The sequence below is a fragment of the Triturus cristatus genome, chromosome 9 (assembly GCF_964204655.1).
Source record: "Triturus cristatus chromosome 9, aTriCri1.1, whole genome shotgun sequence".
NCBI lineage: Eukaryota > Metazoa > Chordata > Amphibia > Caudata > Salamandridae > Triturus > Triturus cristatus.
In genome coordinates this window covers 1,147,009,423-1,147,033,384 of record NC_140592.1, presented here as the reverse complement: position 1 = coordinate 1,147,033,384, position 23,962 = coordinate 1,147,009,423, and positions in this window count along the sequence as shown.

Genomic DNA, 23,962 nt, shown 5'->3' with positions numbered 1-23,962 from the left:
TTAATTCGTGTGGTGTGCTGGCTAGTTGGATATCCCTAATCGCTTCCCTGGCATCCTTCCATTTCTCAGTTTGTGACCTGGTCACGTACATATGGGTCGTGGACCTATTCTCGGCTGTGGTTCGGGCAGTAATGTCAGCTAGTTCATTTCCCTGTCCTATAATGTCTGTCACCTTCTTGTGTGCCTGGCATTTGATCACAGCCAGCCGTGTGGGGAGGAGGACTGCTTCGGTCAGGGCAGAGACTAGATCTCCATGCAGGATGGGCGTGCCATGGGAAGTCAGAAATCCCCTCTCTTTCCATAAGAGCCCAAAGTGGTGAACTACCCCGAAGGCATACTGACTGTCTGTGTAAATGTTTGCGGTTGTCCCTGTTGCCAGGATGCATGCACGTGTGAGAGCAATTAGTTCCGCCGCCTGTGCGGATCGCTGTGTGATGCGGGCTGTCTCAACAACTGTTCGGGCTGTGGTGACTGCATAGGCAGCTGAGGTGGTGCCATCGGGGAGCTTGATGCATGAGCCATCCACCCACAGTTCTCCGTCAGGGTCCGGGAAGGCAGTATCCCGGAGGTCAACCCTACTCTTGGTCTGTTCGTCGGTGAGGGTCACGCAGTCATGTATAGGGGACGCATTGGGGTCAGCGTCAGGGAGAGGTAGTAGAGTAGCTGGATTCAGAGTGGTGCATCGTTTCAATGTGATGTGGGGTGCAAGCAGAGTCAGTTCGTAACCAGTCAGTCGTGCGCTAGTCAGGTGTTGAGTCTTGGTTTGGTTCAGGAGGGTGTCAACCGCATGGGGTACCAATACTGTGAGGGGGTTCGAGAGCACGATCCCCTCACTTTGCCGAATAGAGACAGCAGCGGCGGCTACTGCTCGAAGGCAGGCAGGCAAAGCTCTGGCTACAGGGTCAAGAGTGGCAGAGAAGTAGGCACAAGGGCGTTGTTTAGGGCCTATGGACTGGGTTAGGACAGACAGCGCACATCCCTCCCTTTCGTGGGTGTAGAGGGAGAAAGGTTTAGTGTAGTCTGGGGTTCCTAGGACTGGGGCCGAGCAGAGGGCGTCTCGTAATTCTTTGAAGGAGGATTGGCATTCGGGTGTCCAGGGGAGGGGGAAGGGGACATCTTTAGCCAGCAGGGAAAGCAGAGGTTTTACGATGAGACTGAAGTTTGGCAACCATTGTCGACAAAAGGAGGTGAGGCCTACTAGGGACCGCACTTGCTTCTGAGTTTTGGGAACAGGGGTTTCTAGGATGGTCTGAATTCGGTCAGGGGTAAGTTTTCTCCCGTCTTTGGATAGTAGGTGGCCTAGATATGTTACTTGGGGTTGGCAGAATTGCAATTTCTTCCTGGAAACCTTGTGACCGTTCTCCGCGAGGAAGTGGAGGAGGTGAATGGTGGCTGTGACGGCAAGTGGAGTGGTGTCGGCCGCCAAAAGAATGTCATCGACGTACTGTATTAACACCACTCCATCGGGTAGTTGGACTGCATCTAGTTGCCTCTTGAGGGCTTGGCTATAAATGCTGGGACTCTCAGTGTAGCCTTGGGGTGCTCTACAGAATCTGTACGAACGGGCTTTTAAAGTGAAGCCGAACAGGTAGCGGCTGTCTGGGTGGATGGGGATGGAAAAGAATGCGTTCTTGAGATCAATAACGGTAAAGGTGGTGGCGGTGGATGGAATCAGGGTGAGGATGGTGGTGATGTCTGAGACCACGGGGTACTGAGGTATGACCACTTTGTTAACTTCTCGTAAGTCAACAATAAAGCGGTATGCTTTCTCATCTCCCTCGCCTTGCTTCTTTACAATGGGTAGGATAGGGCTGTTGCAAACATTACTGACTACTTCTTCTACCACTCCTGCATCGACTAGGGACTCGATGATTTCCACCAATGCCTTCTCGCCTTCGGGCGATATCCGATACTGTGGAAGCTTTGGGAGCACTGCGTTCGGTCGGACGGTTATGTGTACTGGGTCGATCACCATGCGCCCTACATCTGAGTCGGTTTTGGCCCATAGGTGTGAAGGTAATGTGTCGAGTAGGGATAGGTCAGCATCGGTTATAGAGAGCATACGCCGTGTGTGACAGGGTCTGAACAGATCTGGGTTATCGTGCAGGATGACTCGAACTCCGTCTGGGGAGCATCTGATGGTAGCTCGAAAATGTTTTAGCAAATCAAGTCCCATAATTGCATCGGGGGTGTTGGAGGAGAGCAGAAAGGTCGTGTCAGTGGTGTTATCTTCTACGTCAAAGGAGATTGGTGCTGATAAGGGGTTAGTGGAGGGCGTTCCATCGAAGCCTATTTAGGTTACGTGTGAGCCAGACAAGGGTGCCCTAGGAATCAGTCGTTTAGATAACGCACTACGTGTCGCCCCAGTATCTACCAGGAATGGAGATTTTGTGCCCAAGACCTTAGCGGTGACGTAAGGACCTTGCTGGTCAACACGGAGTTCGACTGGATCCCTCCCTTGCCCCTGGCGGTCCTATGCGAAGTCATGGGTGCTTTCGTAGTCGGACTGCTGACACTGGTTTTGCCGGGGGCGATCAAAGGTGTTTGGTCTGCCTGGCCTGTCGTTGATGGCGTCGTTCGTGTACCCTCGTCCCTGTCCTCTATTTCTGGGGTCATATGCTGTGTCTCTGGGGTCCCTATTTTTGTTCAATTCCAGAAGGACCGGGCACTGGGATTTCCAGTGTCCGAACCCTCTACAGAACGCACATTGGTTCCCATCTAAGTCTCTCCGTCCATTGTAGGGTGCAGGTGTATGGTCTCTAGGGGATAGCTTTCTAGGGGCGGTTGGTTGGTAATTCCCTTTCGGTGGTTCCCTTCCTATAGTCACCCCCTGCAACTGTGCTATCATTACCCTCTCCTTCAGTTCCTTTTTCTTCCTCTCTGACGCCCTATCGTTCTCATTCTTTTGGTTTTCGTAGTATTGGGCCATTTGGAGGATCGCTGCGGGTTTGGAGGCTGCCCAACTACTCTCGCTGGTCTGTAGCTTCTGGGAGACTTCTTGTGACAGACCTTTCACATAATTTTGGACAAAGAGGTGATGTCCGGTTGCAGTGGTCATGTCCTGGCCACTATAATCGGAAAACACAGTCTCGAATCGGGAGAAGTATTCAGACACATCCTCCTGGGGTTTCTGGCGACAAGCCGTCACTATCGACCAGTCTACTTTTCTTTCTGGGATTAGAGTCTTCAACTTCTGTACAATCTTGTCTGGGAGCTCCAATATGGCTTTCGGGGGTTTCTGTCCCGGTTCTCGTTGTTTATCTATGGTATCGAGTTGTACCCAGGTATATCCAAACGGCTCAGCATGGTCTACTTTCCGGATTTGTTTCCACACATCAGCCGGCAGACATAGCCCGAAGAACAAGTCGATATCAGCTAAAGTCATTATTGTTGAACCTAAGGCTGTACCCAGTTCGGTGTAGAAGGCAGTCGGGTTCTTTCTTAAGTCGGGTAGAGTTTTTCTAAAGGTCAAAATATCTTGTCGGTCCCATGGCTGGTAGACCCAATTATATACAACCCTCCCCTTCGCATCTTGGTGGTTGATGTCGTCATGTGTTCCCTGACCTCGTGGGGGGACCCAGTAGGGGGCGGCCTCTTTGATGGGCATCATGGTATCAGTCCTTCCTTCCTGGGGCTTAGTCGCTATGGGGGTTTCTGCTTTGGTTGTCTGTCCGTGTTCTTTAAGGTGTCGATAGACCTCGAGTGTACGAGTGAAGAGGTTCGTCACATCGCCCTCTCCTTCTTCCCCAATGTCTACCTTCCTATATAGGGCCGCTAAGCCTTCGGGACCTTTATCGTGGTACCTATCCTCATATGCATTCAGGGCGTGATAACAAAGTCGTACGACAAAGTGTCGTCTGCGGCTGTCTGCATACGAGTTATATACGTCTGTTATATACTCCTCACTTTCCTTACGCTCCACCAGTGTCTTTACTATCTTGTCAATTCCTGCTCGTTCATCCTTTGTTAGTCGATTCATTCTGGTGGAATCTTTCTTTCTCATCTCAGGGTCATCCAACGTTATTGCCGACGTTTTGTTCAGTACAAGAGGCTCGGCCGGCGCGGAGGCCGTGAGGACCGAGGCCCCTGTATTGCTTTCGCTCGTGTTTGGGGGTTGTTGGTGTTGCACTACCGATTGGGAGGGTGCGTATGGAGGGGGCATGTAAATGATCGGGGGACCTAATAGTAATTCGTCATTCGTTCGTTGCTTAGAGGACAACTCAGGGTAGAGCATAGAGGGGGTCCTAACAGCGTACTGGCCTGATGTTTCGGGCTCCTGCCTTAGTTTAGTTTCCCTTCTCTCCTTTATTTCTTCTTCTAACTTTCTAGCGGCAAGGTGAGCTGCCTTTCGTAATTCCTTTTCTGCTTTTACTTCTTCCCTCTTTTTCCGTTGTGTTGCTTCTTTGCGCCACATGCCGATACTGTCAAGCATAGTAGGCGTCGTCTTATTGCTACGCAGAGCTATTTCTAGCACTTCTATCTTATGGTCGTCGAAGGATCCCATCAGTGGCCACTGACTCTCGGGGTCCTTCTTTGTATATTTATGCCATAGCTTGCTATAAGCTACGGCGACTAGTCCATATTTAGTGAACATGTCCTTATTAGGGGTGCCTTCCAGTGGAGCCGGATGGTCCACCTCTAATAAGCGGTCCGGGCAGAACCAACTACCAATCAGTGGGGAGAAGATAGGCATGACGGGTTTCAACGGGGACAAAAGTCAGCACTACCTATCTTTTCACTGCTTGCAAAGACTAGACAGAATATCTCTATTCCTCGTTATTTGTAAGCAGAGAATACCTCCAAAGAACCAATATCGAACAACTAGTGTTCGGACAATCAATCAATCAATCAATGGGGAGATAAAGATAGGCACGACGGGTTTCAACGGGGACAAAAGTCTGCGTTACCTACCCTTCACTATTTGCAAAGACTAGACAGAATATTTCTATTCTACGTTATTTGCAAACAGAGAATATCTCAAAGAGCACTATTCTTCAAAAACAATCAATGTTCGGACAATCAATCAGTGGGGAGATAAAGATAGGCACGACGGGTTACAACGGGGACAAAAGTCTGCGTTACCTACCCTTCACTATCTGCAAAGGGAGAGAGAGAGAGTATTTCTACTCCTCCCCGTTTGTAGACAGCGAATATCTCAAAGAGAACAATCAATGAGCAATACTAGTATTTCAGACAATCAATCAATTATTTCGCAATTTGTCGTGTTTCACGACCTTACCCGGACCGCGTGGACAGTTTCTCGTCTTCCGCCTCCAGCGCCCGATCGTCCTCTACTCTCCGTGTTTGCTGCGGCACTCCTGATGGTTCCCAGTCAGGACCGTAGATCACTCGAGAGAGGTCTGCTCGGAACCAGTGAAGTTCGGATGATCGGCTGCCAGACGAGGGTCTATCGGGCAGGAGCTCTCCCGATCGTTGCAGTCGTTCACTCTGTCGTCAGGACCTCTCCCACTGGATCCACGTGTCGCTGATGGGCCCCACGCTTGGGACGCCAATTGTTAAATGGTAGCGGCAATTTCAGTCGATAACCCTTCAAGTATTGCCCGGCGGTAATCGCCTCTCATACCATTCGATAATTTACCAATGAAAGAGGCAGGCGCCGGAGACTGGAAGGCAGGAAACAAAGTTTTTATTCCGTCGGAGCAGAACACATCAGATCAGACAGCAAGGTATCGTCACGAGGTGCTCTGACTGCATCTCTGAGGCCTGGCCTCTTATACACAGGTTTATGACTTTTATTGCAGGTTTATTATACATGGCACATTCTTGAGATTGTTTTGGAACATGAAAGAACATCCTCGGAATCCCCACTTCGAGCTCGTTCCCACACATATCTACAGTGGAAGTCCCCACCCCATCCACAGTAGGAGATGGCTATCACACAGCTGGACATTCCGCCAATTCCCGGGGGTGTGTGCGACCGGCCGGGTCTCAGGGAGTAGGGGCTTTGATCTACTGTAATCCCTTTGATGTGGGGTGTTTCCCTTACAGTAGGGGCAATGAACTGCATCCGCAGGGCTAGGTGATGGCCTGGGATCGATTCAGACAATGGGGCGCAGAGGAAGGGGGTTATCAAAAGAGATGCATGACCATGTATGGGATGTCGGTCAGGCGTAGGATGTGGTTCCATGGCTGGGTCGCGCAGAAGGAGAGGGTTTATGGCTCGCGTATGAGAGAGCGGGGGTGGCCGGCACGCGGGGGATGCTTGCAGCGCCAGGGGAACGCGCTGGCGATCGACAATGAGCGGGGGAGAGAGTGGGGTGCCTAAAATGGCGGCCGTGCGTTCGCTGTGCGTGGCGCTGGGGAGAGGCAAGATGGCGCAGATAATGTTCAGTTACAAGCTAAATTTCCACAGGGTGTTGGTGTGCCTAAGTGGCACTAAGGTGGGCGTCCTTTTAAGTGGCCCACTGCCTGAGCCGGGGGCAGCCACATAGTGCCTATATAGGCAACACTCCCCACCCTTTGCAAAGTTAGCATGCACAAGGTAATAAATAAATACACAACACAATTCTTTGTTGGGAAAAGACTGCTACAGGTTTATTCCATACAAAAGAATGCAACATGGTGGGTTAACTTACGGGCGATCCAAGGGCAGGCAGCAGTGACAAACGGTGTAGGTACTGTGATTCGACCTGAAAGTGAGAAGGTTCCAGGAGATGGTTATTTTTTAGGTGGTCAGCCAGTCAGTCGTTGATACGTTTTTCTAAGACTCTTGCTGGGTAGGGTAGCAGGGAGATGGGTCTGTAATTTGCCAGTCTTCGGGTCTCATGATGGTTATTTCAGTAGAGGTCAGATGGTGTGTTTCCAGGCATCCTGGACGAGGGCAGTGGTGAAAGGGTTGTTGATTATTGTAGTGAGACTGTCACAGATGGAGTTGAGTCCTTTGGTGAACATCAAGTATAGGCAGGGATTGATGAGGCTCCTGAGTGGATGGACGGCATGGTGGCTGATGGTTCCCAAAGGGGTGATGATGGACCAGCAGGTCTGGGGAGTTTTTATTGTGTTTTTCTCGTCTGCTTGGAGGGCTGCAAGGGCAGAGCGATCCATTTGAGGTGTGGAATACTTGTATATTGTGCTGATTTTGTTGCTGAAGCAGTGAGCGATATGGATGCAGAATTCCTGTGAATGTGTGACTGTCATGGAACAGGTGGCAGGGAGTTGCATTATTTCCCTATTGAGAAGATTACTTTAGAATTTGATCTGTTTTTAATCTGTTTGGTCAGGGTGGAGCGTTTGGTGGATCTGAGTTGCTAGTGGTAGAATCTGAGGAGCTGATCTGTAGATGTTTCTGTCACTGTCTTGGGAGTGACACTATCAGCTGCCAGCTGTTTGCAGTGGCATTTGGAGAGTCATACATCATCTGTGCACCAGTTTGCTTGTGGTCTTGTCTGTGAAGTGGAGATGTTGTTCGACGAGCTAGTTTATTTGTTAGATGATGATCTAAGTGTTGTAGTTGGTGATTGATTGAGACGTCATGGTGCAGGGAGCTGTGGAATTGGAGCTGTGAGGTCCAAGTTTCCTCTTGGATCTTTCTCCCAGTTATGTCTGGTGGTATGAATCTTTTATGAAGACTCTGCCCTCTAATTTCAAAAACCTTGTCAAATTCTCCTACTTACATCTCAGAAATCAAATGGAAGAGTATGAATGCCATGGGCACTAATTAAGCGGTACAAAAGGGGGTGGTGATGGACGAAGCATCAGAACCAATCAAACACTCACACCCAGTCAACAGATCTGGGTTTGATCCATCACCGTTCTTTAGCCCACTCTGCCACTCCAGTTCAGACATGGCCATATGCAAATCAGTCTGACCCTGTGCCTCATGGGAACAGTCCAGCCCGAACTGCCAAGCCATGCCTTCCCTGAACCGGAAACAAGCTTCCTAGGACCGGTTTCTGGCATTTCAGCTGTCTTCAGCCAGGCTTGCTTGAATCCAGTGGCAAAGTGAGCAAGGGACTCACGTCTGAGCATACCCTGCCAACTTATGGCGAACAAAGCGGTACAAAAGGGGGTAATGATGGACGAAGCATCAGAACCAATCAAACACTCACACCCAGTCAAAAGATCTGGGTTTGATCCATCACCGTTCTTTAGCCCACTCTGCCACCCCAGTTCAGACATGGCCATATGCAAATTAGTCTGACCCTGTGCCTCATGGGAACAGTCCAGCCCGAACTGCCAAGCCATGCCTTCCCTGGACCGGAAACAAGCTTTCTAGGACCGGTTTCTGGCATTTCAGCTGTCTTCAGCCAGGCTTGCTTCAATCCAGTGGCAAAGTGAGCAAGGGACTCACGTCTGAGCATACCCTGCCAACTTATGGCGAACAAAGCGGTACAAAAGGGGGTGGTGATGGACGAAGCATCAGAACCAATCAAACACTCACACCCAGTCAAAAGATCTGGGTTTGATCCATCACCGTTCTTTAGCCCACTCTGCCACCCCAGTTCAGACATGGCCATATGCAAATCAGTCTGACCCTGTGCCTCATGGGAACAGTCCAGCCCGAACTGCCAAGCCATGCCTGCCCTGGACCGGAAACAAGCTTCCTAGGACCGGTTTCTGGCATTTCAGCCGTCTTCAGCCAGGCTTGCTTGAATCCAGTGGCAAAGTGAGCAAGGGACTCATCATCATCATCATCAAATAACTTTATTTCGAATCCAAAAAGGAATCATAAAAGTATACACATATAATAAAAACAGTACACACATATTAAAAGAGATACCCAACGATCCAAAATACAATAAAAAATTTTAAACAGTGCGTTAAAAATAACATTTGACAGGTAAATCCATTATAAAATATTATCACTCGCTAACTTCAGTAACGGTTTCTAATGGCAAGGGCCGATCTAATAAAACTCAATACAGCATTGCAAATAATTGGGGTGGACAAGGATAATAAATGTTCATAGGCCTCTCTGTAAAAACTGGAACCAAAAGATACCAGGACTGGTTTAAGAAATCTATTTCTTGGGGCATTATACAATGCACAGAATAAAATACAATGAATGGTGCTTTGCGAAACTCTGTTATTACAAGGGCAGAAAGGCAAACTCTCGAACCTCCCCCCTTGCTTTGGAAATGCAAGTAGGAAATGAAAAGAGCTAATACGAAACCTTGTCAGATAGAAACGCCATTGCGAGTGAGTAATGTAAGATAAATAAAATGGACAAGACAGCTTACCCCTCAAGTACAGTTGATGCTTGCTAGAATGTAAGGTGCCAAGGTTATGACGGTAGGCATTTTTTATCAGGGGCTTAAAGTCCTTACCAATCTGGTCTGGGCTATCAAATATATTATTTAGCCCAATCTTATAAAAAGTAAGGGACTCACGTCTGACCATACCCTGCCAACTTATGGTGAACAAAGCGGTACAAAAGGGGGTGGTGATGGACGAAGCATCAGAACCAATCAAACACTCACACCCAGTCATCAGATCTGGGTTTGATCCATCACCGTTCTTTGCCACTGGATTCAAGATAGCCTGGCTGACGAGGGTTATGAACCCGAAACCGGTCCCAGGATGCTTGTTTCCGGTCCAGGGAAGCCATGGCTTGGCAGTTCGGGCTGGACTGTTCCCATGAGGCACAGGGTCAGACTGATTTGCATATGGCCATGTCTGAACTGGGGTGGTGGAGTGAGCTAAAGAATGATTATGGATTAAACCCAGATCAGTTGACTGGGGGTGAGTGTTTGATTTGCTCTAACGCTCCGTCCATCATCCCCTTTGGTATCGCTTTGTTCGCCCTAAGTTGGCAGGGTATGCCCAGACGTGGGTCCCTTGCTCACTTTGCCACTGGATTCAAGATAGCCTGGCTGACGAGGGTTATGAACACGAAACCGGTCCCAGGATGCTTGTTTCCGGTCCAGGGAAGACATGGCTTGGCAGTTCGGGCTGGACTGTTCCCATGAGGCACAGGGTCAGACTGATTTGCATATGGCCATGTCTGAACTGGGGTGGTGGAGTGAGCTAAAGAATGATGATGGATTAAACCCAGATCAGTTGACTGGGGGTGAGTGTTTGATTTGCTCTAACGCTCCGTCCATCATCCCCTTTGGTATCGCTTTGTTCGCCCTAAGTTGGCAGGGTATGCCCAGACGTGGGTTCCTTGGTCAGTTTGCCACTGGATTCAAGATAGCCTGGCTGACGAGGGTTATGAACCCGAAACCGGTCCCAGGATGCTTGTTTCCGGTCCAGGGAAGACATGGCTTAGCAGTTCGGGCTGGACTGTTCCCATGAGGCACAGTGTCAGACTGATTTGCATATGGCCATGTCTGAACTGGGGTGGTGGAGTGAGCTAAAGAATGATGATGGATTAAACCCAGATCCGTTGACTGGGGGTGAGTGTTTGATTTGCTCTAATGCTCCGTCCATTATCCCCTTTGGTATCGCTTTGTTCGCCCTAAGTTGGCAGGGTATGCCCAGACGTGGGTCCCTTGCTCACTTTGCCACTGGATTCAAGATAGCCTGGCTGACGAGGGTTATGAACCCGAAACCAGTCCCAGGATGCTTGTTTCCGGTCCAGGGAAGACATGGCTTGGCAGTTCGGGCTGGACTGTTCCCATGAGGCACAGGGTCAGACTGATTTGCATATGGCCATGTTTGAACTGGGGTGGTGGAGTGAGCTAAAGAATGATGATGGATTAAACCCAGATCAGTTGACTGGGGGTGAGTGTTTGATTTGCTCTAACGCTCCGTCCATCATCCCCTTTGGTATCGCTTTGTTCGCCCTAAGTTGGCAGGGTATGCCCAGACGTGGGTCCCTTGGTCAGTTTGCCACTGGATTCAAGATAGCCTGGCTGACGAGGGTTATGAACCCGAAACCGGTCCCAGGATGCTTGTTTCCGGTCCAGGGAAGACATGGCTTGGCAGTTCGGGCTGGACTGTTCCCATGAGGCACAGGGTCAGACTGATTTGCATATGGCCATGTCTGAACTGGGGTGGTGGAGTGAGCTAAAGAATGATGATGGATTAAACCCAGATCAGTTGACTGGGGGTGAGTGTTTGATTTGCTCTAACGCTCCGTCCATCATCCCCTTTGGTATCGCTATGGGCACTAATTAAGGCTCCCAAAGCACTTGCTCACTAGAGTTTGGTGAATCCAGAGTATCATTTGCTATCTGGTTAAGGACAGTGGGTGGGAGGGTGGCCTGAGATAACACATCACCTCAAAGGTTTTCCAACAGCACTTGTTGCAAATTAGACAGACCAGCGGTTCTTAATCTGTGGTCCGGGGACCACAGAGGGCCGCAACACCTACTCAATGGGTCTACGACTGCTTCGAAAATTAAATAATATTACAGATTAATAAGATGTGTATAAATAAAGAGGTAAAATGTAAAATATATTTAAACGTTCTGTAAATGTGAAGGAATTTGAAAATGTAAGCCTAAAATTTAGTTGGTATCCTCAGATCGATTTGTGGGAACAGTGCAAATGCATCAAAAAGAATATCAATCAATCATGCAGTGCTTGTATAACATGACTAATCACTTGTGAGGGTATCCTGGTGCTGGGTTTCAGTTTTCAGGTTTAGGTTTCAGTTGAAGAGCCAGGTCTTGAGTCACTTCCTGAAGTCTGTCAACAAGGGTCCTGTTCGGAGGTGGAGGGTGTTCCAGGACTTGGCGGTGAGGTGGGAGAAGGACCGTCCTCCGTCGCAGCAGCTGCGGATGCACAATGTCTGTAAGAGGGCGAGGTGAGCAGAGCGGAGGTTTCTCTGTGATCGATGGGTTATATAACTGGCGAAGAGTGGCCTAGGTTGAATTTAGAAAAGCTTTAACCTTCCCATTAAAATATTAATATTGTTTTCTGAATTAAATAAGATATTTAATGGTTTGTGTTTTCATTTGATGAAAGTTTGTTTCCGTATATTTGTGTACAATTTTGTAGTTCAGATCATTGAAATTACTTAGGCCAGGGTCCAATAATGACTCAGTAGGGTTCCCCTGCTTCCAATAATGATTCAGTGAGGACCCCTGGATTACAGAATAATCAAGTGGGGGTCCACAGATGTCAAAAAGTATGAGAACCACGGGGATAGATATTTACTTTAGAGAGTTAGGAACACTGAGCATCAATTGGATCTGTTTGCCAGTCAGCACTGAGGAGACACTGGTGGTGATGGGCTGCTATACAATACTACACAATGTAACATGTGAAGGTTTTCAATACTTTAAGATTTCCAGGCCCGCTGCATCTGAAACTGCAGATGTAAGCAATTATGGAAAGAATTCTCTCAGAAAAGGACTGTGGAGAATGTAATTTGGGGACAAATATCAATCCCAATACTCATAATAAAAGTAGCAAAACTACATATTTTCTAATTTTGCATACACTGTGAAATCTCTTGGTAGATAGTAACCATGTTGCCATTGGGGCGCGCCTTAGGCAAGAGGCCGTCCGTGCTCGGCCTGCAATCAGCACCAGATATGTTACCCATTCTAACCTAGCTCAGAGTCCGCGCCTAGCCTACTCTTCTTCTGAACTTCACTTGTCACACTTTAAAGCCAATTGCAGTGGTCTGTGTTTAATTCCGGGCAACACCTTCCCTCCTTTGTGTGCTTATTGTTCATGCTTCCTGCCAGGACCAGATAGCACAGAAGGTTACTCTCACGTGCCTTCCCCAGTCACTACGAATTCTGGGAGCTCTTTAGAGATACAGGTAGAGCTGGTAATGTACGGTTCCTACTTTCTCAGTAAGACTGCACGTTTAGGCAACATAAGCTTCAAAACTATGAGGGACTGAGTCCATTCATCAAAATATGTTGACTTAATTCCTGGCCAGCTCACAGTGCGTCATCTGGGCCCCTAAACTGACAGGGCACCAGATGGTGTCTGCAACCTCAGAACATGACAACCCTAATTCTCTCAAGGAAATCGTTGAAACAGATTCTACCCTTTTGTTAGGAACTCAGGCATGCCCAAAGGGATACACAAGAAGTAGCCAAATTGGCTTTTTAAAGACATATTGAAGCGATTGTACTCTTGTGTAAAGTATGTGCGCTGCAATGATTAATAGAATGGAGTAAAACAAGGTTACCAGCATTACAAGAATGGTGAACAGAATGAATAATTCATCCATCGTGCCTTTGCAATAGATTATATGAATACATATAATTGCACTCCTACCTAGCACTGCCTGTGCTATAAACCATAGGATGTGCGGGGCTGACAGATTACCTTAGAGTGGTATAACTCCAATTAACTGCAAACGTGTATCGTCTGGCAACCAGCCTTGGTATATAACAGGCTGCCGTCCTCTTCAGGATGGTGTTGGACTTCAGCCGGGTTAGAATTCAGGCATGGTTCGACCTTCGAAAGTCCTTTGAGATGCTTCTTTGCCTAAAGAGCGGTGTATTGTCATTTATATAAAAACTGCACTCATTTCTTCCTTGCCTGGGTCCTGGGCCTGCTGTCATTGTTCATTCTATCCATCCTGGGCTGTCGGGTAACGACACAACACAGGTCAGCGTGCGATCGCTTCATAAAAATGCTGTCCACATTTTAGACCTACTCAGGGAGGAACAGTTTGGCAATATTTTCTTTGCCGAGACTTGGATGTCAGATAGCTCGGTCCCTGACATCGCAGTGATGATCCCTGAAAGAAGCAACATGCCCTATTGTAATAGTAGAAAAAGGAGGCGGTGGTGTAGCTATTGTTTTTAAACAGTACCTCAAATGTGTTTTGTTCGAGCTAATATGGCTCCAGTGGGAAGAATTGCTTGGTTTCTGTCTAGCATTATTAGCCAAAAAGGCCTTGGCGGTGTTTTAGTATATTGACACACAGGCTATGCTGGAGAGTGTTTGTTATCACTAGGGGACTGTTTATGCAAATTCCTTTTGAAATTTTCCAACTTTATGGTTTTTGGGGACCTGAATCTACATCTGGATAAGGTTTCACACCAGCAATGTTGATCACTACGCGGGAACATGGCTTCTTGGAATATGAAGCAATTCACCAACCAACCTATGCATTCTGCAGGTCTTACCCTGGGAAAACCCTTTGGGGCACATCTCCTTTGGTGCTAGATATATTGTCAGCTACCTACCAAATGTGTCCGTAATGTGTACAGAATTAGAATATAGCTATAGTTTTGCTGCTAGCAATGCTGCTCCAGTGTATTCATGTCCAGATACGAAGAGTAGCCGCTAGCTAAAATCAGTGGACCGCACACCTTGGAATGACTCGTTGGTCAAAGATCAAACTTCAGAGTTGATGACACAATGAATTCCATCTTCATGTTGTCACTCACAGATTTTGCTGAGTTTTTCCTGGAGAGAAGATGCTTTGTCCACAACAGCTTAATGTCAGCTCCAGATGCAGTTTTGTCTCCACTCAGAACGCTCTCATAATGTCTATGTTGCCGGAGAAGGAAGGAGCAGGACAGGCATCTCAATCGAGTACTAAAGCCGGAATGCCAGAAAAACACGCAGAAAGAAAAATGGTTCCCTCACCACACGCCAGCGGTGGAAGTGTACACTCAACCAACCAAAAAGAAGGATAAAACCAAAATGCTCCAGGGGTGGGATGATACACAAAAGGAGCAGTGAATCAAAGTGGACCAGGCAGCTGCCCACTGGTGAGGAAGGAGAAGGCCCAGAGCAGGCTCTAAGTATATGTGAAGGTGTTGGTTCTATTTGCTGACTGTGACAGGGAGGTAAAGTTGTCTGTAGGAAGTCCATAAAAATACTACAAGGCTGGTGTAGTTGTACCCATGCCTCACCTATCGTAATACCCAGTGACCCTAATTAGTCTATGGCTTTACTCTGTCACCCACGTTTACTGCACTTTATAAGCCGTAGGCTTTGTGAAATTAGGTTTCTGTTGCCCCCCTACTTTTACATATTCAGCTTTTCTCCGTTTAACTTAACTTTTAACTGTAATCTGAGCAGCAGTTTCCGTTCTGAGTCACACCTCTCACAAACTTACAGAGAAAGGCGAGTACAACCCTGGGTAATAACCGACCATTGTAAAACGCCCGGTCCATGGTCTCAGAGCCCTAGTCAGGCCCTAGTCCCCCCCGAACCCTCTACCTCTGTCAAGAGCCTAGGGGTCACCATAAACAACGACCTATTGTTAAGAACACAAGTTGGTGCACTGGTCTCGACCTGTTTCTTTCAGTTACGTAAAATTAGAAAGATCAGCCGTCTGCTCACTCATACAGCACTGATACAGGTTGTGATAGCCATGGTACTATCACACTTAGACTACGCCAACTCTATATACCTAGGCATGCCACTTTTCTTAATCAAACGGCTTCAGGTGGTCTAGAACCAAGCGGCAAGACTGATCCACCAGCAACCCAGATGGCAATCCGCCAGACCTCTCCTAAAAAAACTACACTGGCTCCCCATTTCCCAACGCACGGCCTTCAAGACGGGATGTCTCATCTTTAAGTCTCTTCACAGCCCTAGACCCAAATTTATTAACTGCCTCTTATCAAGGTACACTCCCTCCCGCAACCTTCGCTCAGTTCACCTCCAGCTACTGACCACCCCTGCCTTCAAGCTAAAACGTCAGGGAGGCTGTAGGTTCGCATCCCTGGCCCCTAGGCTGTGGAACTCCTTCCCACTGGAGATTCGGTCATGTGCCAATCTGCTAAGCTTCAGGAAAATGCTCAAGACATGGCTGTTTGTGCAGGCCCATGACTAACCTCATCCGACGGCCCCGGCACACTCTAGAGTTAGCACCATGAAACCTCCTGGTGTACGTGCGCTTTATAACTAATTTATAACATAACACAACAATTATCCGAGGATAATGACCAAGTGACGATTTTCTAACCAACGGAATGGTGACTTTGGCTTTTTCCCACAGAAGCCCGTCGACTCCCACCCACCCCGAAGAGCTTCAGAGTTTACCAAACTATGATAAATGGCCTATTTTTGCAGCCTGTGCCTGCCTCTCCCTTGTTTCCAGCTATGCCGTCAGAGTCCTGCAGCTTCCTGTGCAGTGATGCTCGGTGCAGGAGTTCCTGGACGGGATCCGCGGTCTCCGTGTTTCCAGTCTGACGCCTGCAGCGATCACCTGAGCGTTGTATTGTCTTGTCATTGTAATTATAGGGATTGCCTTGTTTACTACCAGTCCCTAACCTTGCGTTGCACAGTATTAAACATCCTCCTCACATCTGCCCCAGGGAGCATACCGGGGTGACGTCACTGAGGCTTTTAGTTCAAGGCTTGAAGATCTCTCGAGCTCTGCCGGAACTGAGGGAGGAGGAGGGAGTGGCCAGGACGCGTCAATACGTCACTCTCCGCAGGCGGGAGACTCCCAGGCTGCTCCCAGTGCTGAACTGGTGACAGGCACGAGATGAAACACCTTCAGTGCCAGGATGGACAAGGGAGCACAATGTCAACAATGGCACCTGAGCTCCACCTTCAGACAGTGTAAAAGGGGGCGGGGCCACACCTGTGGTGTGGGAGCTGACAAAAACACCAGGTGATGAGACTCCTGCCTGAAGCAAGAGGAAGAGGAGAGCAGCAGGCGAGTAATGGGGAGAAGGGGCGGTGCACGGTCAGGGCAGCGCTTAGAATCAGATAGCGCCAGGCATCCATTTCACCAGTAGAGTGCACCGAGTGGGAGCTGGTGGCACATCTGCTTTCACGTGCCAGTGCCTCGAGTGCAGAGTCCCACCAGTGTCTACCAAATAACCAGGATCCATTAACTATTGGTTGGGTATCTTTGAGAGGCAAATAATGAATTTGTAATCAAAATAAATAAATATGTGTCTGGCTCCAAACGTTTTCTTAGGACTTGCCATCTTCAGTAGGATTGTGGTTTACCTCGCCATAGAGGGACTATTTTGTGTTACTCCGATTCTTTAGTGCCTCGATCTTATACCCCATTCCACCCCACACGCCGTGTGATCTTGTCACACACTAAACTATATTTAGTGATACTACACTAAGCCATAACTGCTCACTGTTAGAAGTGCATGAGACATGGTTTAACACAGAACTACACCTGGTAACACTCACAGCTTTATATTACCAGTTTTTGTGATGTAGTTGCCTTTATTGACTTTAGTGATTGTGAAATGAATGTTTGTAATGCTTGGACACATCTCCCTGATGAAGGACCTCAAAAAGGTCCGAAACGTATTGGGGTCTATAACAGACAGATGCATAAGGATTTACTCCATTAAGCATGAGTTCGAGTTTTTCTAGCCAAGAATCTTTCAATCATTTACCATTGATGTTTTTCACTAACCACAATAATAATAAGAAAGAAAAAAAACTTGTGCAGACTTATTTACCTCGAACACAAAGAAGGACTACTCGGTGCAGCTCTCGAACACGTGTTGCTCGCATGGGGACCATACAATTTCTAGGAATAGCATGTTTTGATGTACTTGGCTGAGGTTACCGGACACACAAAGCGCACCCTGCAACACGTCCACAGTAGACTGAGCTCACAAGATTAATCAGAATTTTAGAAATAATAGGAGTGTAATTGTTGAACCTTTTCTTTAAATAAACTACCACAATGTACTGCCTTAGATTACTGCCCTGCATTACTATCACAGAATCCACCAGTAGATTGCTCCACATTATCGTCTTGACCCAAATGACTGCCACAAATCAGTGCCAATAATCGTTTTCAGGGATTACTTAAATTTGAAAGTTACTGTCACAAAATAATCCTTTGGAGTACTACCACAGATTACTGCTACAGACTCCTCACACACATTACTGTCAAAACACCTTTCACAAGATACAGCCACAAATTGTGGCCATACATTACTGTGCTTGCAGGAATTTTTTATGTAAACAGCATCAGACATTTCAGACCGACAATAAAGGAAGCAACGGATCTTTGTCAATAATTTTCTTATATTACATGTGCTGAGGCTCGGTCATGTTTATTGTTTAGGTCTTCGTCGGAGGGAGCCAACTGCAGACGGGCAAGCACACAGGGCAGGCTGCTCAGGTGGGCGAGGGTGTCAGCGCCTAGAAGCTAAAACAGGAGAAATAGTTGCAGCCCCACTCACTAACCAAAAGAGTAAAGAAAGAAGCGTGCTGCAGGGGCGGTGGTGATGCTGACATGCAAGTCCACATGACAAACATACTCAAGCTAGATGCCCCTAAGAGGACAAGGGCAACTCAGACAAGGTGAACATTTCACAAGGACACGGACTCAGATTGCCCACAGAGATTCTGCATCACCAAAGACATCATGCACATGTGAAGCCCCACATCATTACCCAATAGAAATCTCTGCACAGTGCATCTTCAGCAGTAAAGCTGACCAGTGCTCTGCGATACTGTGCCACATGCCTCTAAGTCACCAAAGACACACTCAGGTCCAGATTTACTATCATTTCACACAACGAAGTGCAGCGTCCAAGTTTGCCGCATTGTGTGAAGGGGAAACAGAGCACAGAGGTCCTTCTACAAAGGGTGACCTGCTGCTGATGCTGTCCCTGGTGCTGATACACAAACAGGCTGCCTTACCCCATGCACACCCTCACACCTGAGGGCAGGGTGAGTGTGTGATGTCTAGTGGAGGATTTGTACCGGAGCCATGCCTTTCCTGTGCACATTTCTATGCTTAGACAACCGCAGAAAGGTCTAGCACATAAGATGTGCTCCGTGCAGCACACAGGCAACGCATGCATTTCTAGCGAAAACCAATGCACCATGCACCACTATGCACCAGGGATCCCTGTGAGACTTCATCTGGACTCCACACGCGTGTTGGTCTCCAACCCTGGTTCCAGCAGGTTGAGGAACTTTTTATTTATTTAGAGAGTTTTATATAGCGCTGGCAAGACCAGAGGGTATCAGAGCGCTTTACAACAAGTACACAAATAAATAAGAGAGGGCAGACAGACAGAGCAAAAAGGAGAGTCTATGCGAAGGTATTGCAGTGGATTTGTCCGAAGGTTAAAGGTGTCGAGCGAGGAGGAGATCCTTGAGATTTTTTTGAAGGATGGATGTGTTCACTTGTGGCAGTGGTCTTCCTGGTCAGCAGGCCAGAACCTCAAGACGCAGCACAGCAAACACAGCTTCTCAGTAACAACATGCAATCACAGTAACAACAAATCATCTCAGATTTTCAAAGCATGCGGGGTCTATGAGAACATAGCAAGTGAGGGCAGCGTGAGAGCTCTGCCCTCTGTGGGCACAAGCTCCGGCTTTTATATTCTTGTGAAGCACAACCTTCCAGCACGTCCCTCCCCTCCTTCTCTGGGTGTTTACTTCATAAGTCCATTGCTATGTAAGGGCTGTATGGAGCAAAGCCCTCGTCTCTAATCAGAAGTGACATACATCTGTACACACAGCAGGACGTCCACAGTTGTACCAGGTTTGTCCTTCAGTGTCTGAGATCAGCCCAGCCTTACTGTCTGTCCAGAAAGAGAGGGTTTACTTCAGCAGACTCTGTTTTTAGGTCTCGCCTGACCCAACGCATGCGCTGGTCTGGTGAGACTTATTGAGAGGGCTCCAAAAAGTGCTACCAGGCCAGCCTAGAGCTACAGTGCATGTGTGCGGGCGCGCGCGCCGTGCTTTACCGCGATTACTTTCACTTACGCGGCAGAACGGCCGCTTTGATGTTTGATCGTGATCACGATCACTTTCACTTTCGCGGCCACACGGCCGCTTTGCATAGCCAATAGGTCTCGCTTTTGGGACCTTATAAGTATATAGTTATGCAACTGTTGCATGGCTAAACACTTATAAGGTCCCAAAAGGCGAGACCTATTGGCTATGCCAATGCTTGTTCTCTTTGATTTACTGCTCCAAGTTAAAGGAGGGGGGTGGGGTGCTTCACAGGCTGTGTTAACAGCGGACACTTGACCTGGCGACCTTTGCCGAATCTTGCAAACCAAGAGTATAATTGTTGGAGCTGGTGTTTGTGTAAGATACATGGGAGTTTGCTGTTATGGAAGTAAACACTCTGGGGCTTCTTTACAAGCCCCTTGCGCCGCAGATGCGTCACTTTTTGCTATGTTAAAAGTGACGCACCAGCGGCGCAAGGGGCTTGTAAATAAGCCCCTCAGTACACAGGTAAAACTACGGTGAAAATAGGAAATAGCGCTATACATGAAAGGGGTGCCTGCTGGTTCTTATGTAGAGTGCAATCATGTGTGCCCTTTACACGTGCTTGAGTCCATTTTAAACATACATCCACGTCCTTCTTTGGTGTCTGCTTCCAGTATGTGTTAGGTTTAGATGCAAGGTACAGTCTGGCTATCTTAGCTGATCCGGCTTTTGCGTAAAATCCTATGGGTGTTTGCAATGATCTGCTCCCAGTAACGCCCTTTTGATGCACAGGGTGCAAAGCGAATGCGGTGCTATGAAAAGAGCACCATTCCAGTGCTAAACCCTTTCACACTCGGAAGTAAATCACTACTGCCATTTTGCGTTGCTTCGTGTCACGCTTATGCCAGTGCAGAGACTTACAAACATTGCCTCAGTATCTCACAGCCACCTCTCTGCAAGGGGGGATAGATAATCACAGACAAACCGAGCCCGATGTTGGACGATACAACATATTTCTCCGCACACCACATCAGCAAGGCACACAAGTCCCTCACTGTAGGGGTCATTGACTCATCAGAGTTGGCCATTATTCATGAGGCCTCCCACACCTGTTACAGTACTATGGGGCATATTATCCAGAAACGGCGTTAAAATTATTGCCGCTTTAGCGGCAGAAAACTGCCGCTAAAGCGGCGATAATAGGCTTGATAATATGCCCTTGAGAATTCCAATAGAAGCCCGTGTTCTGGTGTCAACACGGGCTTCTATTGGAATTCTCCAGTGCATATTATCAAGCCTAGTATCTCGGCTTTAGCGGAAGTTTTCTGCCGCTAAAGCGGCGATAATATTAACGCCGTGCTTGATAATATGCCCCGATGAACGTAAAGTTACACCCGCCTAAACACCCTGTTGTTATGTGAAGTACACCTAGGATTTATGACACAATAAAAACCCTTCCTTGGGTCGTGGCAAGATCCTTCCCTTTTATGCAGCAGTAGAATCTCCAGACAGATGCAAAGGCGCAAGTGCCGGCATCTGCAGTCTACTACTGAGTCACGCTCGGAACAATACAATTCATGGCAAACTACTCATAACTTCTGCCTTCCCTCATAAAGGTAACCGTAGCTGTTCACTCAAGACCTGGTCATCCACATGATACCACAGTCCAGCCAACAAGGCTCACGTTTCCACATGATGACCCATAGAGATTGCTTTTTAGGTGGAGAAGGAGGATTTTGTTTTAGACGCTTGGTAATGGATCTCCCAGAGGATGCTGGCGAGGGAGAGGGATCCATGTTTGTCGCAAAGACTTGAGGTGGAGATAATAAAGAATCCTCCAATTTGGAAAAGGCAGTAAAAAATGTTGAGTTCTTGACGAAGATATGCTTAGGTGTGGGTTGCTTAGAGAGAGTGCCTTTTGTTCTACCCATAGAGTTCAAACCAATCGCAAGGTCTAGACAAAATAGGCATAAACGTGGTCAAAGCAAAAAATGAGTCACTGATAAGGAAAGAAGGTCGCAGAAAAAGGCATAGTTCAGAAATATGACAGTCCTGACCAAACACCCAACATCAACTTTATATCAAGCAAAAGGGCCACTTCCGCAAAAAATGAGAATTAATGAGGCCAATGGTAACCAAATTTATCTATCTGTAGATGGTGATCCTTATTGCAGAGAAGAAAAACAACATTGCAGCCCGATGTGTGCACGTGCAAGCCACAGAGGCGAGGGCAAACTACAAAATGGCTGCCATAATTGTTTTCCCTCAGGTGATTTTATAAAATGCTTGGGATGAAGGCAACAGCATCTGGTGAGGGAGTTTGAAGAAAATACAGTGCAAAAACATTTGTCTGAGCACGACCAGGCAAAATTATTAGTTTAAGTAGAATCCCCACAGCTGAGAAAGCTCCGTAACGCGGGCTTGAAAAAAACAAAATGGCGGCCGCGATATCGCGTCACCGCTAAACAGGAACTCACTGTGCTGAAAATGACATTTCCCACTATGAAACAGGAACGGCAAGGTTCATGTAGCAGTCAGCAGGTCTTCCGACGTCTTCAGCCGATGTTCACTCCACGGGAGATGTTCAAATAGCGCGGTGCCGCCAGGTCACACCGGAGAGCTTCACTCGGGTGCCGCCATGCATCTCGGGCGCCAAGCCACGCCCCGAGATTGCTTTTTAAGATTCTCAAACAATGGTTTATGAGCCTGCGAATAGGCATCTGCATGAGCCAAGTGCATCTGTGGAAGTCAGTGGACCTGTTCTATGTCTGCTTCATTCATCATAACATCTCCATCAACATAAGATTCCCTGTTCTAGGTATCCATGGCTAATCCCTGCCAGTCCCCTGCTATATCTACTCAGACAAGGGCCAGTGCAGCAGCCACCATCACACCCACATCCCACAACATTCAGGACTCAAGGACGGCGGCACTTGTGTGTAGGGTGCATTGCGGGAGCACAGACAGATGAGGAATCCACATGCACCTGACAATGACAGAGAATCGTGGGATTCCTCCAAAGTATCCTGGATTCCACCTCAACTTGCATGGTCATGGTCACACCACTATACTCCGACAGATCTCCAAAGGCATGTAACTAAATGTACTCACACACTGCAACTGGCATAGGAAAGTAGGAGATGTCATGGCCAGATGCACAGAGCACATTGCTGCTCCCAAAATGAGGACCAGTCACTGCTGGAACTGGTGGAGGTGGAAACCATGGACACCTGGCGGCTCCTGGGTCTTGCAGGTATCAACAGAATTACTCATAAAAAACGACCCTACTAACAAAATTGCTTGCAGACTGGGGCCCTCTTAAGCCATCACCATTGTTGGCTAATTCACAGACATGGCTACACATGTTGGGACCCCTCATGTCATCCACTAGCATCAGGCACACACACAGTGTCACACATTTCCATATTTGTGTTACCCTTCAGTGTGTGACCCCTCAATAACTTCAGCCTCAGAATGACTTAATTCTACAGTACAGTGTTCAGTCCAATGCCAACTCATGTTGAGTGTGTAGGAAACATGAATCTTAACTGCACCGATAACCAGTTTGATCTGTTAATATGAAAATGCATTCATCGAAGAAAATGAAACTTTGTCCTTATGAACAGAATTGCCTGTTGTGAACTCCACATCAACCTCGACTCGCAAAGATGTAATCAGGCCTCCAGTGCCCCCAGGAGTGCTGAGAGAGGCTGCTCCCTCCAATCCCGGCGCGGCTCTCATGCTGATGAGAGCAGCACCAGGGTTGGTTACGGGAGTTGTTGAGGGTCCCGCACTGGAGGCAGAGCAGAGCAGAGCAGAAGAAAACCGCACTGGAGCAACAAGGAACTTCATTCAGATAAGAGCCTTTTTATTCATTTTCTTTATAAACTGTCGCCTGCCCATTTGCCCTCCTCCCCTCTCTCTAGCGGTGCCAGCCGCGACAGCACCATATATCGTACACCGTAAACCTTTATAACCCATCATGTTTTTTGTCTAAAAGAAGGGCACATACTGATTGTAAATTGAGACAGTCCTCAGGCCTTGTGCCTGTAACTGCTCTCTAAGCCTTAATGTTTATTTAAACAAACCCTTCCTGTTTTACCAGCCAAACACGTCTTGTCTTCCTTCATTTAAGGGATTTCGAACTCAAGTTACAGATTTATAACAGTGATGTGGGTGACCTCTGTCCCTTGGTTTCCATCCCAATTTCTTGGTGTGACTGATCCCCATGCCTTGCTCTGCTATAACATCCCATTCTGCTGCAAATGCCATTCTGGCTGCCCCACCTGAGAGGGGGGAGTGCTGTGTATGTCCTATTCAGGATACACACACCCTGTGAGGGTGGGAAACCAACACAGGCTTCATTACAGCCTCCCGCCTCCTTCGTGGCAGGCTGATGGCTGACAACGCACCAATCCCTCACTCTCCCCACTCCAGCATCTCATCTTCCTGCTGGGAAAGT